This window comes from Zootoca vivipara, chromosome W (genome assembly GCF_963506605.1).
Source record: "Zootoca vivipara chromosome W, rZooViv1.1, whole genome shotgun sequence".
NCBI lineage: Eukaryota > Metazoa > Chordata > Lepidosauria > Squamata > Lacertidae > Zootoca > Zootoca vivipara.
In genome coordinates, this window is record NC_083293.1 from 1,319,950 (window position 1) to 1,336,222 (window position 16,273).

The window sequence follows — 16,273 nt, forward strand, 5'->3', positions numbered from 1 at the left end:
TCCTGTTTGTTTAGGAACAGAGGAAGCTGTCTTATATAGGTCAATGTGTAGCTCAATATTGTCTGTGCTGAGGGGTAGGGGCTCCCCAGGATTTTTAACAGGGTCTGTCAACCAAACCTTATGATGGATGGTTGAGGGAGCCTGGAGAAGAGAAGACTGAGAGGTGATGTGATAGCCATCTTCAAATATCTGAAGGGTTGCCACATGGAAAATGGAGTTACAAGAAAGAAGATTCCAACTGAACATTAAGAATAATTTTAGGATGGTAGGAGCTGTTTGACAGTGGAACAGACTACCACTAGAGGTGGTGGACTCTTCTGCACTGGAGGTTTTTGAACAGAGGTTGGCTGCCCTCTGTTAGTGATTCTTTAGATGTGTTTCTTGCATCCCACGGGGTTGGACTAGATGATGGGGTTGGACTAGATTTGTTCACAACTCATTTTCCTTTCCATTCAGTGATTTTTAGTGTTAGTATTTAATATTTATATCATGCTGTAGCAATAAATAGAAGAATAGCTTACAGACAGAAAACCAGTAACAATGCAATAAACAAGAGCACCCTGCGATAAAACCATCCACTTGAAGCAAGCAGTCATTTAAAAACATCAAGAGTGCATAGTAAAGAAAAACCTTTTGGAAAAACAGTAGCAGAAGTAACCATGAAAAGACTGCTTGAATAAAAACACTTTTGCTTTGGGTTCAAAAGGCAGCAAAGAGGAAGCTGGGCAAATCTCTGCAGGAAGAATATCCTACAGTTTCTATTCTTGTGAGCATCCCATTAGCACCTGTCTGATTGCCATTATAGAGCAGCAACAAAGCCTGATAGCAGTGCCAGTGAAAGGCAGAATATTAAATTTTCTGTTTACCTTCTTCATTGAACCACAAAGCGATTCCAAGTTCCCAACACCTTTGAGACCCTACAGGTCTTCTTCAGGGGAATATTTGCTTATTGGCTTGGTATCACTGTCATTGGTCAAAACCAATCCTTGGATCATCTTCTACTTCATAAGTAATATTTTCCCAACTATGTTAAGGTACGGAATATTTGTGTGGTTCAATAAATCTTGTGGATGTCTTTAACAGTCTGCCATGTCCACTGTTGTGGCATGGTTGGGCCTTTGGTTTGCACCTGCAGGCAGCCCACGTTTCCTTAACTTTGCATTATTTAGGGCCCAATTTCTTCTCTCCAGAATAATTCATCCTCCATTATTCACTCCCCGTCCCACAAACAAGGAAGCTAGAGGCTAGTGCTTCCAGGTCAGAGGGCAGGATGACCAGGTTGTCTTAGAATCATAGAATTGTAGGGTTAGAAGGGACCACAAGGGCCATCTGGTCCAACCCTCTGCAAATCAGGAATCTTTTTGTCCAAACGTGGGGCTCAAAGCCATGACCCTGAGGTTAAGAGTCTCATGCTCTACTGACTGAGCTATTTAGAATGGAGCCCCTGGTTCTTATCGGCTACTGGGGCCATATCTGCAGCAAACATTTAAATAATTGTTATGCCACTTTAAAAAGTCATGGCTTCAACCCTGTTTCCCTCACAGAGCTACAATTCCCAGAGTTCCCTGTGATTATTAAACCACCCTGATAATAGCAGCTCTGTGAGGCAAATAGGGGTATCATAGTGCTTTAAATGTATATTCTGGATTTGGACATAGTCAACATAACATACAGTTGTAATCAAAATTATTCAACCCGCATTGCGAATAGGTTTATTGTCAAAATTTACAGACTTTCAGCTGTTTGCAATGAGCAAATCAAACAAAAGCAATTGAAATAGCTCAACACAAAGGATGCTTCAAGTGGTTTCCCCAAATTCAGCTGAAATTGCAACTTATACGGGCTTCCCCAGTCTCACTATTATTCAGCCCCTTTATGACAAGCATCTTTAGTACTTAGTAGAGCAGCCTTTTGCTGCTATGATGTGCTGCAAATGAGATGCATAGCCAGACAGCAGCTTCCAGCAGCATTCCTGAGGAATCTTAGCCCATTCCTCATGGCCTCCAGTTCAGTAATATTCTTGGGTTTGTGTGCTGCAACCACCTTCTTCAGATCCCACTAGAGATTTTCTATGGGGTTCAAGTCAGGTGACTGTGATGGCCACTAAAGAACCTTCCAGGACTTCTTCTGCAACTAAGCCTTGGTGGAATTTGAGGTATGCTTGGGATCACTGTCTTGTTGGAAAATCCAAAGACAACCAAGCTTCAGCTTCCTTGCAGATGGCATGACGTTTCCTTCTAGGCTATCCTGATACTTCAGTGAATCCATCCTGTCTTCCACACGCTGCACGTTTCCAGTGCCAGAGGATGCAAAGCAGCCCCAGAGCATCACCGAGCCACCACCATGCTTCATTGTAGGCAGAGTGTTCTTTTCAGCGTATGCTTCATTCCTCTTCCTCCAGACATAGTGCTGATCTATGGGGCCAAAAAGTTCCAATTTTGTTTCATCGCTCCACAGAACAGAATCCCAAAACTTTTGTGGCTTATGTATATGATTTTGAGCATATCGGAGCCGACTTCATGTTGTGTACGGGGCTCCGGAACGGATCCCGTATGCAACATGAGGTACCACTGTAATTGCAAAAGAAGTTGGATGTTCCCGAAGTGCTATATCAAAGCACATTAATTGAAAGTTATGTGGAAGGGAAAATGCAGCCGTCTACCAGGAGATTTTGGAGCACTTCATGCTTCCTTCCGCAGACGAGCTTTATGGGGATGCTGACGTCATTTTCCAGCAGGACTTGGCACCTGCCCACACTGCCAAAAGTACCAAAACTTGGTTTAATGCCCATGGGATTACTGTGCTTGATTGGCCTGCGAATTCACCTGACCTGAACCCCATAGAGAATCTATGGGGCATTGCCAAGAGAAATAATAATAATAATAATAATAATTTATTATTTATACCCCGCCCATCTGGCTGGGCTTCCCCAGCCACTCTGGGTGGCTTCCAACAAAAAAATAAGATAATCTATTAAACATTAAAAGCCTCCCTAAACAGGGCTGCCTTCAGATGTCCTCTAAAAATCTGGTAGTTGTTTTTCTCTTTGACACCTGATGGGAGGGCGTTCCACAGGGTGGGCGCCGCTACTGAGAAGGCCCTCTGCCTGGTTCCCTGTAACTTGGCTTCTCAATGAGGGAACCGCCAGAAGGCCCTCGGCGCTGGACCTCAGTGTCCGGGCAGAATGATGGGGGTGGAGACGCTGCTTCAGGTATACTGGACTGAGGTCATTTAGGGCTTTAAAGGTCAGCACCAACACTTTGAATTGTGCTCGGAAACGTACTGGGAGCCAATGTAGGTCTTTCAAGACCGGTGTTATGTGGTCTCGGCGGCCGCTGCCAGTCACCAGTCTAGCTGCCGCATTCTGGATTAGTTGTAGTTTCCGGGTCACCTTCAAAGGTAGCCCCACGAAGAGTGCATTGCAGTAGTCCAAGCAGGAGATAACTAGAGCATGCACCACTCTGGTGAGACAGTCCGTGGGCAGGTAGGGTCTCAGCCTACGTACCAGATGGAGCTGGTAGACAGCTGCCCTGGACACAGAATTGACCTGCGCCTCCATGGACAGCTGTGAGTCCAAAATGACTCCAGGCTGCACACCTGGTCCTTCAGGGGCACAGTTACCCCATTCAGGACCAGGGAGTCCTCCACACCTGCTCGCCTCCTGTCCCCCACAAACAGTACTTCTGTCTTGTCAGGATTCAACCTCAATCTGTTAGCCGCCATCCACCCTCCAACCACCTCCAGGCACTCACACAGGACCTTCACCATCTTCACTGGTTCTGATTTGAAAGAGAGGTAGAGCTGGGTATCATCCGCATACTGATGAACACCCAGCCCAAACCCCCTGATGATCTCTCCCAGCGGCTGCATGTAGATGTTAAAAAGCATGGGGAAGAGGACAGAAACATGAGGCACCCCACAAGTGAGAGCCCAGGGGTCTGAGCACTCATCCCCCACCACCACTTTCTGAACACGGCCCAGGAGGAAGGAGCGGAACCACTGTATGACAGTGCCCCCAGCTCCCAACCCCTCTAGACGGTCCAGAAGGATGTTATGGTCGATGGTGTCAAAAGCCACTGAGAGATCTAGCAGAACTAGGAAACAGCTCTCACCTTTTTCCCTAGCCCGCCGGAGATCATCGACCAGTGCAACCAAGGCAGTTTCAGTCCCATGATGAGGCCTGAATCCCGACTGGAAATGATCCAAATGGTCCGCTTCTTCCAGGCGTGTCTGTAGTTGTTCAGCAACCACTCGCTCAATCACCTTGCCCAAGAATGGAAGATTTGAGACTGGGTGATAGTTGGCCATATTGGCCGCATCTAAATATGGTTTTTTAAGAAGTGGTTCAATAACTGCCTCTTTCAGCGGGTCTGGGAAGGCTCCCTCACAGAGAGAAGCATTCACCAACCCGCGAAGCCCATCGCCCAGCCCTTCCCGGCTAGCTTTTATAAGCCAGGATGGGCAAGGATCAAGGAGACAGGTGGTTAGTTTCACTTGTCCAAGCAGCCTGTCCACATCCCCGAAGGTAACAGATTTGAATTGATCGCACGCAACTTGACTAGACAGAACTCTAGCACTCCCCCGCCCCGGCCCTGCTCCCACGGTGGAGTCTACCTCTTCCCGAATCTGAGCGACTTTATCTGCCAAAAACTTTGCAAAATCATTGCAGGAGATTGTGTGGCCCGTAGTGGGCCCCGATGGAGCAGGTGGTTCCACTAAAATGCGAACCACCCGAAAATGTCTCCTGCTGCTGTTTTCTGCAGATGCAATAGAGGCGGTGAAGAAAGTCTTCTTCGCCGTCGCCATCGCCACTTGGTAGGCTTGACATTGAGCTCTAACCCATGTCCGGTCAGCTTCAGAATTAGTTATCCACCATCGGCGCTCTAGCCGTCTCAGCGATTGTTTCATTGCCCTCAGATCCGTGGAAAACCACGGGGCTGTCCGGGCTCCATGCAATCGGAGAGGGCGCTTCGGAGCCAAACAGTCAATAGCCTTGGTTAACTCCACATTCCAGCGGGCCACCAGGGAATCTGCTGAAAGGCCATCAACATGGGATAAAGCATCCCCTACCACTCTATGGAAACCATTTGGCTCCATTAAGTGGCAGGGGCAGACCATCCGAATCGGTCCCACCTCCCTGCAGAGGGAAAGGGTCGCGGAGAAGTCCAGTTGCACCAGGAAGTGATCTGACCATGGCACTTCTTTAGTTTTGCTTTTACTTAGTGTCAGATCACCAACATCCATAGAGGTCCAAGGCATGTCCGTGGCTATGAGTTGGGCCAGACTTATTCAAGGGGGCCATGCTTTCCACAAAGTCCCAAGTGGCCCCTTGTAAGGTCGTGTCGGCATGGATATTAAAATCCCCTAGGACAACCAAACTAGGTGTCTCCAGGAGAACATCCACCACGACCTGAAGCAGCTCGGGCAAGGAATCCTTGGTGCAGCGAGGAGGTCGGTACACCAAAAGGAATCCTGTACTGCCCCTGTACTGGGTCTTTCCAGTAGGACGCCTGGTGCAAACTAATGACTTCCTAAAAATCACTGCAACCCCCCCTCCCTGCCCACAAGGCCTGGGTTGCTGTGTGTAAGAGAAACCTGGTGGACAAGCAGCAGCTAAAACAGGCCTGTCTGCTTCATCCAACCAAGTCTCTGTTACACATGCCAGGTCAAGTCCTCCATCCACGATCAAGTCATGGATGGCAGTGGTCTTATGAATCATTGACCTAGCATTGCACAGCAGCACATTCAGGTCCTGTAGGTATCCCTTGCTGATTCCAGTATCCATCCGGTCAAGAACAGACTTGGAGGCAGGGATAGTCCTCAAACAACAACTAAGCCTGCCTCCTCGGTAATGACATGGTCTGGTCTTAGAGTAACTCCTCCTCCTACCTGTGATCACTGAGATCGGTGAGAAAGATGAGAGACATGAGACTGAGCAATGCAGAAGAGGTGAAGGCCGCTATTGAAGCATCCTGGTCTTCCATTAACACCTCAGCAGTGCCACAGGCTGATAGCATCCATGCCACGCCGCATTTAGGCAGTAATTGCTGCAAAAGGGGCCCAAACCAAGTATTGAGTACATATGCATGCTTCTACTTTTCAGAGGTCCAATATCGCTCTATTTGCAATCCTTATTTTATTGATTTCATTTAATATTCTAATTTTCTGAGATTGTAAATTTGGGGTTTTCTTCAGCTGTACGCCATAATCATCACAATTACAACAAATAAAGGCTTGACATATCTCGCTTTGCATGTCATGAGTCTATCTCCTATATTGGTTTCACCTTTTAAGTTGAATTACTGAAATAAATGAACTTTTCGACGATATTCTAATTTTTCGAGTTTCACCTGGTGGGTTCCCTCCCTGAGAGGTCCAGTAAGTCTGTATAGGTCATCCGCTATCTGTCCATGTTGATTCTCTTACTTCTAATAGCTTCTGTTGGCGATAACCATAGGGGTGTTTTCCTTTCCAGCAGGTTCTTATATTTATTCCAGACTCTCTACAAATTCTTCCTGATAACATGATTCAAAAAACTCTTATGTATTTTAGCTTTCCCATACCAAAGACATGCATGCCAGCCAAATTTAAAATCATGGCCTTCCAGATCTAAGATGTAAGCGTTTTACAATAAAATGTGTTGAGCTATTTCAATTGCTTCCCCCCTAAGTTTTGCAGAAATTCTTTTTCTTTTGTTTTTTAATATGTATATTTTATTGATTTTCCATTTTTAACATTCACATAACTTCTTATTCCCTTTTACATAACTTTTGGTTCTGCAGAGCCACTCGACTTCCCTCCGTCTCGTCATCTGGTTTTCACATGCTTACATCGTATTTCTGCACATTTATATCGTCACAATTCTACATTTATTCCAATATATTTTTAAACTTTAATCAAATGTAAAAAAATTCTTCTAATAAACATTGCAAGATTTATTGCAGTCCTGCTAGTGTTTTTATAGGTTTACAATAATTGGCCATCCAGTCCAACCCCCTGCCAAGCAGGAAACACCATCAAAGCATTCCTGACAGATGGCTGTCAAGCCTCCGCTTAAAGACCTCCAAAGAAGGAGACTCCACCACACTCCTTGGCAGCAAGTTCCACTGTCGAACAGCGCTTACTGTCAGGAAGTTCTTCCTAATGTTTAGGTGGAATCTTCTTTCTTATAGCTTGAATCCATTGCTCCGTGTCCGCTTCTCTGGAGCAGCAGAAAACAACCTTTCACCCTCTTCCATATGACATCCTTTGATATATTTGAACATAGCTATCATATCACCCCTTAATCTTCTCTTCTCCAGGCTAAACATACCCAGCTCCCTAAGCCGTTCCTCATAAGGCATTGTTTCCAGGCCTTTGACCGTTTTGGTTGCCCTCTTCTGGACACGTTCAAGCTTGTCAGTATCCTTCTTGAACTGTGGTGCCCAGAACTGGACACAGTTCTCCAGGTGAGGTCTGACAAGAGCGGAATACAGTGGTACTATTACTTCCCTTGATCTAGATGCTATACTCCTCTTGATGCAGCCCAGAATTGCATTGGATTTTTAAGCTGCTGCATCACACTGTTGACTCATGTCAAGTTTGTGATCTACCAAGACTCCTAGATCCTTTTCACATGTACTGCTCTTAAGCCAGGTGTCACCCATCCTGTATTTGTTCCTTTCATTTTTTTTTTGCCCAAGTGTAGTACTTCACATTTCTCCCTGTTAAAATTCATCTTGTTTGCTTTGGCCCAGTTGTCTAATCTGTTAAGGTCATTTTGAAGTGTGATCCTGTCCTCTGGGGTATTAGCCACCCCTCCCAATTTGGTGTTGTCACGCTGCTTGTTTGGCTACTTCTGAGAAACTAGTACCACAGCCATTCTGTTTTTAAGACTTTTATTTTGCCTGATATTTACAATGTGGTTCAGTATCGAGAATACATGTCCAATCAGTCTGACGAAGATTCTCCCAATGCCTGTTGTCTGCTCCTCCCCCAGCATAATAAGCGTGGGATTCCTGCCCCCCTCCCTTTGTGCCTGTGCGCTTTGGAATGTCTCAAGTCAGGCATGAACTTAAAAGGGCGAGGCATCTCCCCGCTGGACACTTCCCCTGATCCCTCCCCCTGATATCCTGTCTCAGGTTGCAGTAAGGGCTCTAGGATGCTGCCTGAGCCATGGTGCCTCTCTTCTGCGATTGTCAGGGAATGTTCACTGCTACAACAATCCCTGACAGGTGTCACCTGCAAACTTGATCAGGATGCCCTGAAGTCCATCATCCAAGTCATTGATAAAGATGTTGAAGAAGACTGGGCCCAAGACAGAACCCTGTGGCACCGCACTAGTCACTTCTTTCCAGGATGAAGAGGAGCCATTGGTGAGCACCCTTTGGGTTTGGTCAGTCAGCCAGTTACAAATCCACTGAATGGTAGCATTGTCTAGCCCACATTTTACCAGCTTCTTTACAGGAATATCATGGGGCACCTTGTCGGCGCCTTTTTTTTGCGCTCCCCCCCCATAGGAACACATGAATTAAATTTCAATGCATTCCTATGGGAAACCACGCTTCGCAAGACGAAATTATCGCAACACAAAACGACTCATGGAACGAATTAATTTCGTCTTGCGACGTACCACTGTAGTTTGAATCCACTGAACGGTAGCATTGTCTAGCCCGCATTTTACCAGCTTCTTTACAATAATATCATGGGGCACCTTGTCAAAGGCCTTGCTGAAATCAAGATAGGCTATATCCACAGCATTCCCTTCATCTACCAGGCCTGTAATTCTGTCAAAAAATGAGATCAGATTAGTCTGACGACCTATTTTTCAGAAACCCATGCTGACTTTTAGTGATCACAGTGTTCCTTTCTAGGTGCTCACAGACCGTTTGCTTAATGATCTGCTCTAGAATCTTTCCTGGTATTGATGTCAGGCTGACTGGGCCGTAATTGTTTGGGTCCTCTCTTTCCCCCTTTTTTTAAAATAGGGACAACATTTGCCCTCCTCCAGTCTGCTGGGACTTTGCCTGTTCTCCAGGAATTTTCAAAGATTACTGCCAGTGGTTTTGAAATCACCTCTGTCAGTTCTTTTAATACTCTTGGATGTAGTTCATCTGGCCCTGGAGACTTGAATACATCTAAACTAGCCATGTATTCTTGTACTACCTCCTTACTTATTCTTGGCTGTGTTTCCCCTGCTGAATCATCTGCTCCATATTATTCCTTTTAAATCTTAACTCAGTTAAAAGTTCTTTAGATAGCCACCCTGGCTTCTTTAGGCACCTTCCATGTTTCCGTCTCATTGGTATTGCCTGAAGTTGTGCTTTTAATATCTCCCTTTTAACAAACTCCCAACCATCATGAACTCCCTTCCCTTTTAGTATTTCTGTCCATGGGATTTCACCCAGCGTTTCCCTACGTTTTCTGAAGTCGGCTTTCTTAAACTCCATCCTATTCGTCTGCTATTCCTCTACCGTTGGTAGTTTTTGCTGTTTCCACTTTTGGGCTAATAAAATTCTGGCTGCCGTAGTGGCGTACACAAATAGACTCTGGTCTATTTTTGGTATTTCCCCTCCTATTATACCCAAGGAGAACGCTTCTGGTTTTTTTGGGAAAGTATACTTAAACATTTTTTAACTCATTATAGATGTTTTCCCAAAATAATTTAACTTTATCACATGTCCACCACATATGATAAAAATCTCCGTCTTTAACATTACATTCCCAGCAATTATTATTTCTCATTCTATACATTTTAGCTAATTTAGTCGGGGTTAGATACCATCTATACATCATTTGCATTATATTTTCTTTCAATGCCATACATGCAGTAAAGTTATTACCTTCATTCCATAACTTTGACCAGGATTCAAATTATACCCAAAATCTTTCGCCCATTTTATCATTACCTCATTTACCTCTTTGTCTTTTGTGTGCCATTCTAGTAATAAATTGTACATTTTTGATAATATTTTACTTTTACCTCCCAACAATTCGGCTTCCAGCTTTGATCTTGTAGTATCAAAGCCATATTTTTTTTATCTTTGTTGAATATGTCATGATATTGCAACCAACCTGTTAAGACATCACATACTTAATCAAATGGTTTCATTTTAAACTCTTTATCGCTTTCCATCAAAATCTCCCTATAGGTGGCCCATTTTCCTTTCATATTTAATCTTTTAACTGAAATTGCTTCCACTGGAGATAGCCACCAAGGTGTTTTTCGTTCTAATAAATCTTTATATCTTACCCAAACTTCATATATGGTTTCCTTATCGTGTGGTTCAAAAATCCTCTGTGTACTTTGACTTTATCATACCATAAATATGCATGCACCCTAAATCTATTGCCATTATTCTCCAACATCATCCACTCTCTCAACCAGCAGAGGCAGGACGCTTCATAGTATAATTTCAAATATAGCAGGGAAACCCCCCCTCTTTTTTATCAGAAGTTTATACTTTATCCTAGGTTTCTTCCCTTGCCAGATAAATCTTGATAAAACTTTATGCCACTCTTTGATTTGTCCCGCCCTTCTGATCACAGGGAACGTCTGAAATAAAAACAACATTTTACCGGTAGGTAGCACATTCATCTGCACAGCTGAAATTCTTCCCCAAAAAGACAGTTTCAATCTTCCCCACATTTTTAAATCTTTTTAAATATCTTTCCATACAGGAAAAAATTGTCTTTAAATAAATTCATATTTTTTTGATGTTAACCATATTCCTAAATATTTAACTTTTTTACCACCATAATTCCTGTTTTAAATTGCATTTCCTCAATTTCTTTCTCAGTCATATTTTTAACCATCATTTTTGTATAGGCCTTATTAAGCTTAAATCCTGCTAGTTTCCCAAATTCTTCAATTTTTCCCAGTGCTTCACTTACACTGGACTGTGGTTCTTCTAAAGTTAAAACCAAGTCACCAGCAAAGGCTTTTAATTTATATTCTAGTTTACACCAACATTTATACCTTTCACAGTTTGAGTTTCTCTTAGCAATCTTGTCAGGACCTCTAGGACCATTATAAACAATAACAGTGATAATGGACATCCCTGTCTCGTCCCTTTTGAAATTTCAAAATTTTCAGTCAACATATTATTAACTATCAATCTTGCCTTTTGTTCTGAATATATAGCTTCTATACCTTTAAGGAATAGATCCCCTACAGCCATCAGTTCCAAATTTTTCCTCATAAAATACCAAGATATGATCAAAAGCTTTTTTCAGCATCAATAAACATCAAAGCTGCTTGCTTATCATGCCTAGTGTCCAAATATTCTATTATGTCAATTATATTTCTCACATTGTCTTTCAATTGTCGACCAGGAAGAAAGCCAGCTTGGTCTTGATGGATTTGTTCCTTCAAGATTTCCTTCAATCTGTTTGCTAATATATTAGTGACAGGGGATTGTTGCGGCTACTATCGAGTAAAGACGCTCCATTCCGCTCTGTCTTTAAGAGCTTTATTGTGCATATTATTTACAGTACAGAGATATCAGAAAACATGACTGCCTAGTCCGATTCAGAACCTGGCAATGGCTTATGTCACGTCTTTGAACAGCATAAAAGCCTGGGCGCCCCAAAGCGCCTCCCCCTAGCCCTGCGTGTGGGCACCTCGCTGCGCCTCAATTCGGGCGCCGGAAGGGGCTGCGTTCCTTCTCCCGTCCTTTGGCTGGAGCGTTGCAGAGGCTCCGGCACCTCGCTGCGCTGTCCTTCCTCCTCTGGCCAGCTGGGTCGGTGTCTTGGCTCTGACGCGTCTGAGAGCCCTCGCTCCATTCCTCATTCCCTCCTCCTGACCCGCTGCTAGTGCTGTCACTGGGCGAAGTGCTGGTCAGGATGACTGGGGGAGGGTCCCTGTAAGGAGTCCCCCTGACAATTAGCAAAAAGCTTATAGTAATTATTTAATAAAGAGGTAGGTCTGTAATTCTTTACGTTCAATAAATCCGTATCTTGTTTAGGAATCAAAGTGATATAGGCCTCTCTCCATGTCTTTGGGATTAAAAAAAATTCCTTCCAGTAGCACCTTAGAGACCAAGTAAGTTTGTCATAGGTATGAGCTTTCATGTGCATGCATACTTCTTCAGCGAACACTTTTAACTGGTATGTCAGTTGCTCACTCAGTATCTTATAGTATTTAGCTGTAAATCCATCAGGTCCTGGTGCCTTCCCTAACTTCAACTGTTTTATTGCAGTTTGTAGTTCAGTTATCGTTATTAATGAGCTCAGTTAATTTTGTTTTTCCATTGGAATCTTCTGTAATTTGTGATTCTCCAATTACCTCTCTATTCTTCCTATGTTCTCCTTCTCCACTTTATATAATTCTGTATAAAATTTCTGAAAGCTTTTTATATTTCCATTGGGTTCTCTATCATCTTGTCCTCCACTCTTATTTTATTTATGGTATTTTGACCCTGTTTCTTTTTCAATTGCCGGACTAGAAGTTTCCCAGATTTATTAGCAAATTCAAAATTTCTTTTTTTATATAAATATTTTTATTGATTTTATATTAACAAAAATAAAACAAAAAAACAAAAAAGAAAAAGAAAAATACAACATTGATAAAAAAAGAAATATACAAAATCATAAACACATTTGAACATTAATAACATCAAGATTTGACTTTACGTAATACCATATTGCTCAAATATAATTATTTATTTCTATGAACTTCCTCCTGTCCTCCCTTCTGCGTTTCTATTTGTAACTAATTTAGCACTTCTCATTCTTGCCAACATTCTTTTTCCACTTACTCATTATAGATATTATTCTTGGTCCATTATCCCAACCAATTACCAATGATTCAAAATATAAATTGGATCTTGAAAGCACATTAGCTATTTTTCCTTTATCTTAAATCATCCTACATAAATCATATTTGCTTCTACAACCTCCTTGTACTTCCACTTCCTTTGTTAAATATTTTTAATCTTGTAATTATTTTCTAAATAAATTTTAAATTTCTTCCAATCTTCTTCCACTGCTTCTTCTCCCTGGTCCCGGATTCTCCCAGTCAATTCAGACAGTTCCATAAATTCTATCAGCTTCATCTGCCAGTCGTCCACAGTAGGCATATCTTCAGATTTCCAATTCCTTACTAATACAATTCTAGCTGCTGTTGTGGCATACAGAAAGAAAGTGATATTTTTCCTCGGCAATTCTTTTCTTGTAATCCCAAGTAAAAAGGCCTCTGGGTTCTTAACAAACGTGTTTTTGAACACTTTCTTCAACTCATTATAAATCTTATCCCAGAAGCTCTTTACTTGGGGGCAAGTCCACCACATGTGATAAAAGGTTCCTTCCGCTTCTTTACACTTCCAACATTTGTTATCTTTTTTATGATAAATCTTTGACAATTTCACTGGTGTAAGATACCATCTATACATCATCTTTAACATATTCTCTTTTAACATGTTACATGCAGTGAATTTCATATTACTTTTCCATAACCTTTCCCAATCTTCCATCATAATATTGAGTAAAAATTTAACAATAGAAGACATTGATAGATTACAAGAGACCACTGGCCTCTCCTTTGTCAAAAAGGTGAAATACCTGGGAGGAAATATGACTGGTAAAAATATAGATCTGTTTAAAAACAATTATGAAAAGTTATGGAAAGAAATTAAAAGAGATTTAGATATATGGTCAAATTTGAAATGATCATTGTTAGGCCGTATTTCAGTGATAAAAATGAATGTATTGCCAAAAATGTTGTTTTTGTTTCAAGCGTTACCTATTGTGGAAAAGCAAGGATGTTTTAAAGAATAGCAAAAAGCATTATCAAGGTTTATCTGGCAGGGAAAGAAGCCTAGAATTAGATATAAACTATTAACGGATGCTAAAGAAAGAGGAGGCTTCTCCCTGCCAGACTTAGTTATATTTTGAAGCTGCAGCATTTTGCTGGATGAAAGAATGGTTTATGCTTGATAACACAGATGTTTTGGACTTAGAAGGTTTTGACAATGCATTTGGTTGGCATGCCTATTTATGGTATGATAAGGTCAAAGTTCATAGAGGTTTTAAATGCCATATTATAAGGAAATCATTGTTTAATGTATGGGTTAGATATAAGGACCTTTTAGAAAGGAAAATACCCAGGTGGATATCACCTCTAGAGGCTAAAGTAAACAAAAAGTTGAACATGGAGGCTAAGTGGTTGACATATAAGGATATATTGGTGATGGAGGATGAACAGGCTAAATTAAAAACATATGATCAATTGAAAAGCCAATTGAGCGATTGGTTACAATATCATCAAATAAATGAAATATATAAATTGGATAAGAAAATTGGTTTCCAAAGTGAAAAATCTAAATTGGAAACAGAATTGCTAGAGCCAAAAATTAAAAATCTTTCTAGGATGTACAATCTATTGTTGGAATGGCATACTAAAGATGAACAAACAAAATCGGTGATGATTGAATGGGCAAATTCAAAATTCCTTTGCCTTAACATTTTTATTTTTAATTCCACTTCCTGATTTATAATCATTTAAAATTGTGTTTGCAGCATCTTATTATTTTGTTTTATTTGAATATTTCCTGGTGAGCTATTTCAATTGCTTTTGTTTGATTTGCTAATTGCAAACACCTTTGAGGGAGAGACTCTGTGTGTGTGCACGTCTCTCTTTCTCTCTCTCTCTCTCTCTCACACACACACACACACACACACATACACATACACACACAGAGCGCCCACCTCTCGCTTCTCCCCCTTCCATTCTATGTGCCCAGCCATGAGTTGCCTGTTGATTTCCTCTTGACGGCCAAGTCAGAGAGCAAGGCAGGCAAACTGACATTAAACTGCAATGAGGAAAGTGCAGAGCTCTCGCAGACACGCACAGAGGCAGCAGTGAGAGGCGGGCGGGCGGTTTTTTTAAAAACTGACATCCCCTCCCTGTCTTGTTTTGCTGAGAGACCCACTGCAAATCCGGAGGAGGAGCGGCACTGGTGGGCTCTGAATTATCTTTCTCTCTCCCCCTTCCTCCTGGAGGAGGATCTGGTGTGTAGGACTTACAAACCTACAGAGATCCAGCTCTATCGGGGGGGGGGGCTTTTGGACACCGCGCTTTGCCTCCCCTCCGATTGAGAACATTATTTCTGCCGCCGCAAGAGGCGGCCAAGCAGGCGGCGGGTCGAGGTTGAGAGATACGGTGCTCGGCAGCAGCGCAGCCGGCGAGATTGCATCGCCAACTGCAGCAAGAGGCTCGCTGAGGAAACCCAGCAGCCAGAGCAGTCAGGCATTGCTTCCCTGCCCCCCTGCAAGACTTGGCAATAAGACATAGTGATAGGCACAGTTCTAGAGGGCGCCAAGGAAGAGGCGAGGCTGGACGCGGCGCCTCCTGGCAACAGCTCCAGCCCCGCCGGCAGCCCTGGATAAATGTAGATTGCTGTACCATACTTACATGGTAATAAAAAAAAATAAGACATCCCCCGAAAATAAGCCATAGGCTTATTTTCTTGAGTAAAATAAATATAAGACGGTGTCTTAAAATAGGGGAAACACGGTAGCTCAAGGTAGTCATCTGAACTAAGAATCAATCACAGTCAATCCATCATTTGAAAAATAAGACTTTAGAGCTGTCTTACAAAAAAATGGCAACTAGGTATTCCGCTTTGGCAACTATAACCTTGATTCAAGGGGCAATTTGGCACCTACGGTAGCTTATATATTTGAGTTTCTAACACTGATTTTAGACATTTTGAGCTGGCAATACATTGTGATGGCTGGGGAACTTCAATGTATTCCCAGCTCAAATTGCCTGCAGATGGCAGAGGCACAGGCAGGCAGACGGAGCCTGAGAAGCTTCCATCTGCCTGCTTGCTTGCGCCTTTGAGGAAGACCCTGTCTCTGCCCCTCCAGCTCACACCAGCTGCTGCAGTATGAGGGCTGGCTCAGCTAAGGGGGGGTGGGAGGCTTCCCTCCCCCCAACTAAGCAGTTTAAGGAAACCCCCATGCCCCTCCAGCTTTCATTTGCCAGAGTGGTATGGGGGCTTGCTCATTAGGGCTTGGGTAATGGTGTTCGGTATTCAGTGTTTGCCTGAGCTTGAGTCTGGACTAAGGATTCTGAGCTCCTGTGTTCTGATTCAATACACGATATCCAATCACAGAACATTTCAGGATTTGGGCCTCTTTCATTGGCCCTTAAACTCTGAGTTATGATTTGCATATTGGAAGTTTAGTCAACCAATCACGGTGGGAGTGGCCCAGGCCTTCAGAAATGTATATAAGTAGTTGCTTTGCTTCTGTTAGTTCATTGAAGGTTCTTGCTGTTATCATGGTGTCT

The 16,273-nt window shown here is 42.8% G+C and overlaps 1 protein-coding gene across 1 annotated transcript in view; it reads left to right on the forward strand.

The window, feature by feature from the left end:
* LOC118084334 (NF-kappa-B-repressing factor-like) overlaps positions 1 to 16,273 on the forward strand; it is a 34,293-nt gene that overhangs the window by 789 nt on the left and 17,231 nt on the right. The gene's annotated exons all lie outside the window — the stretch shown is intronic.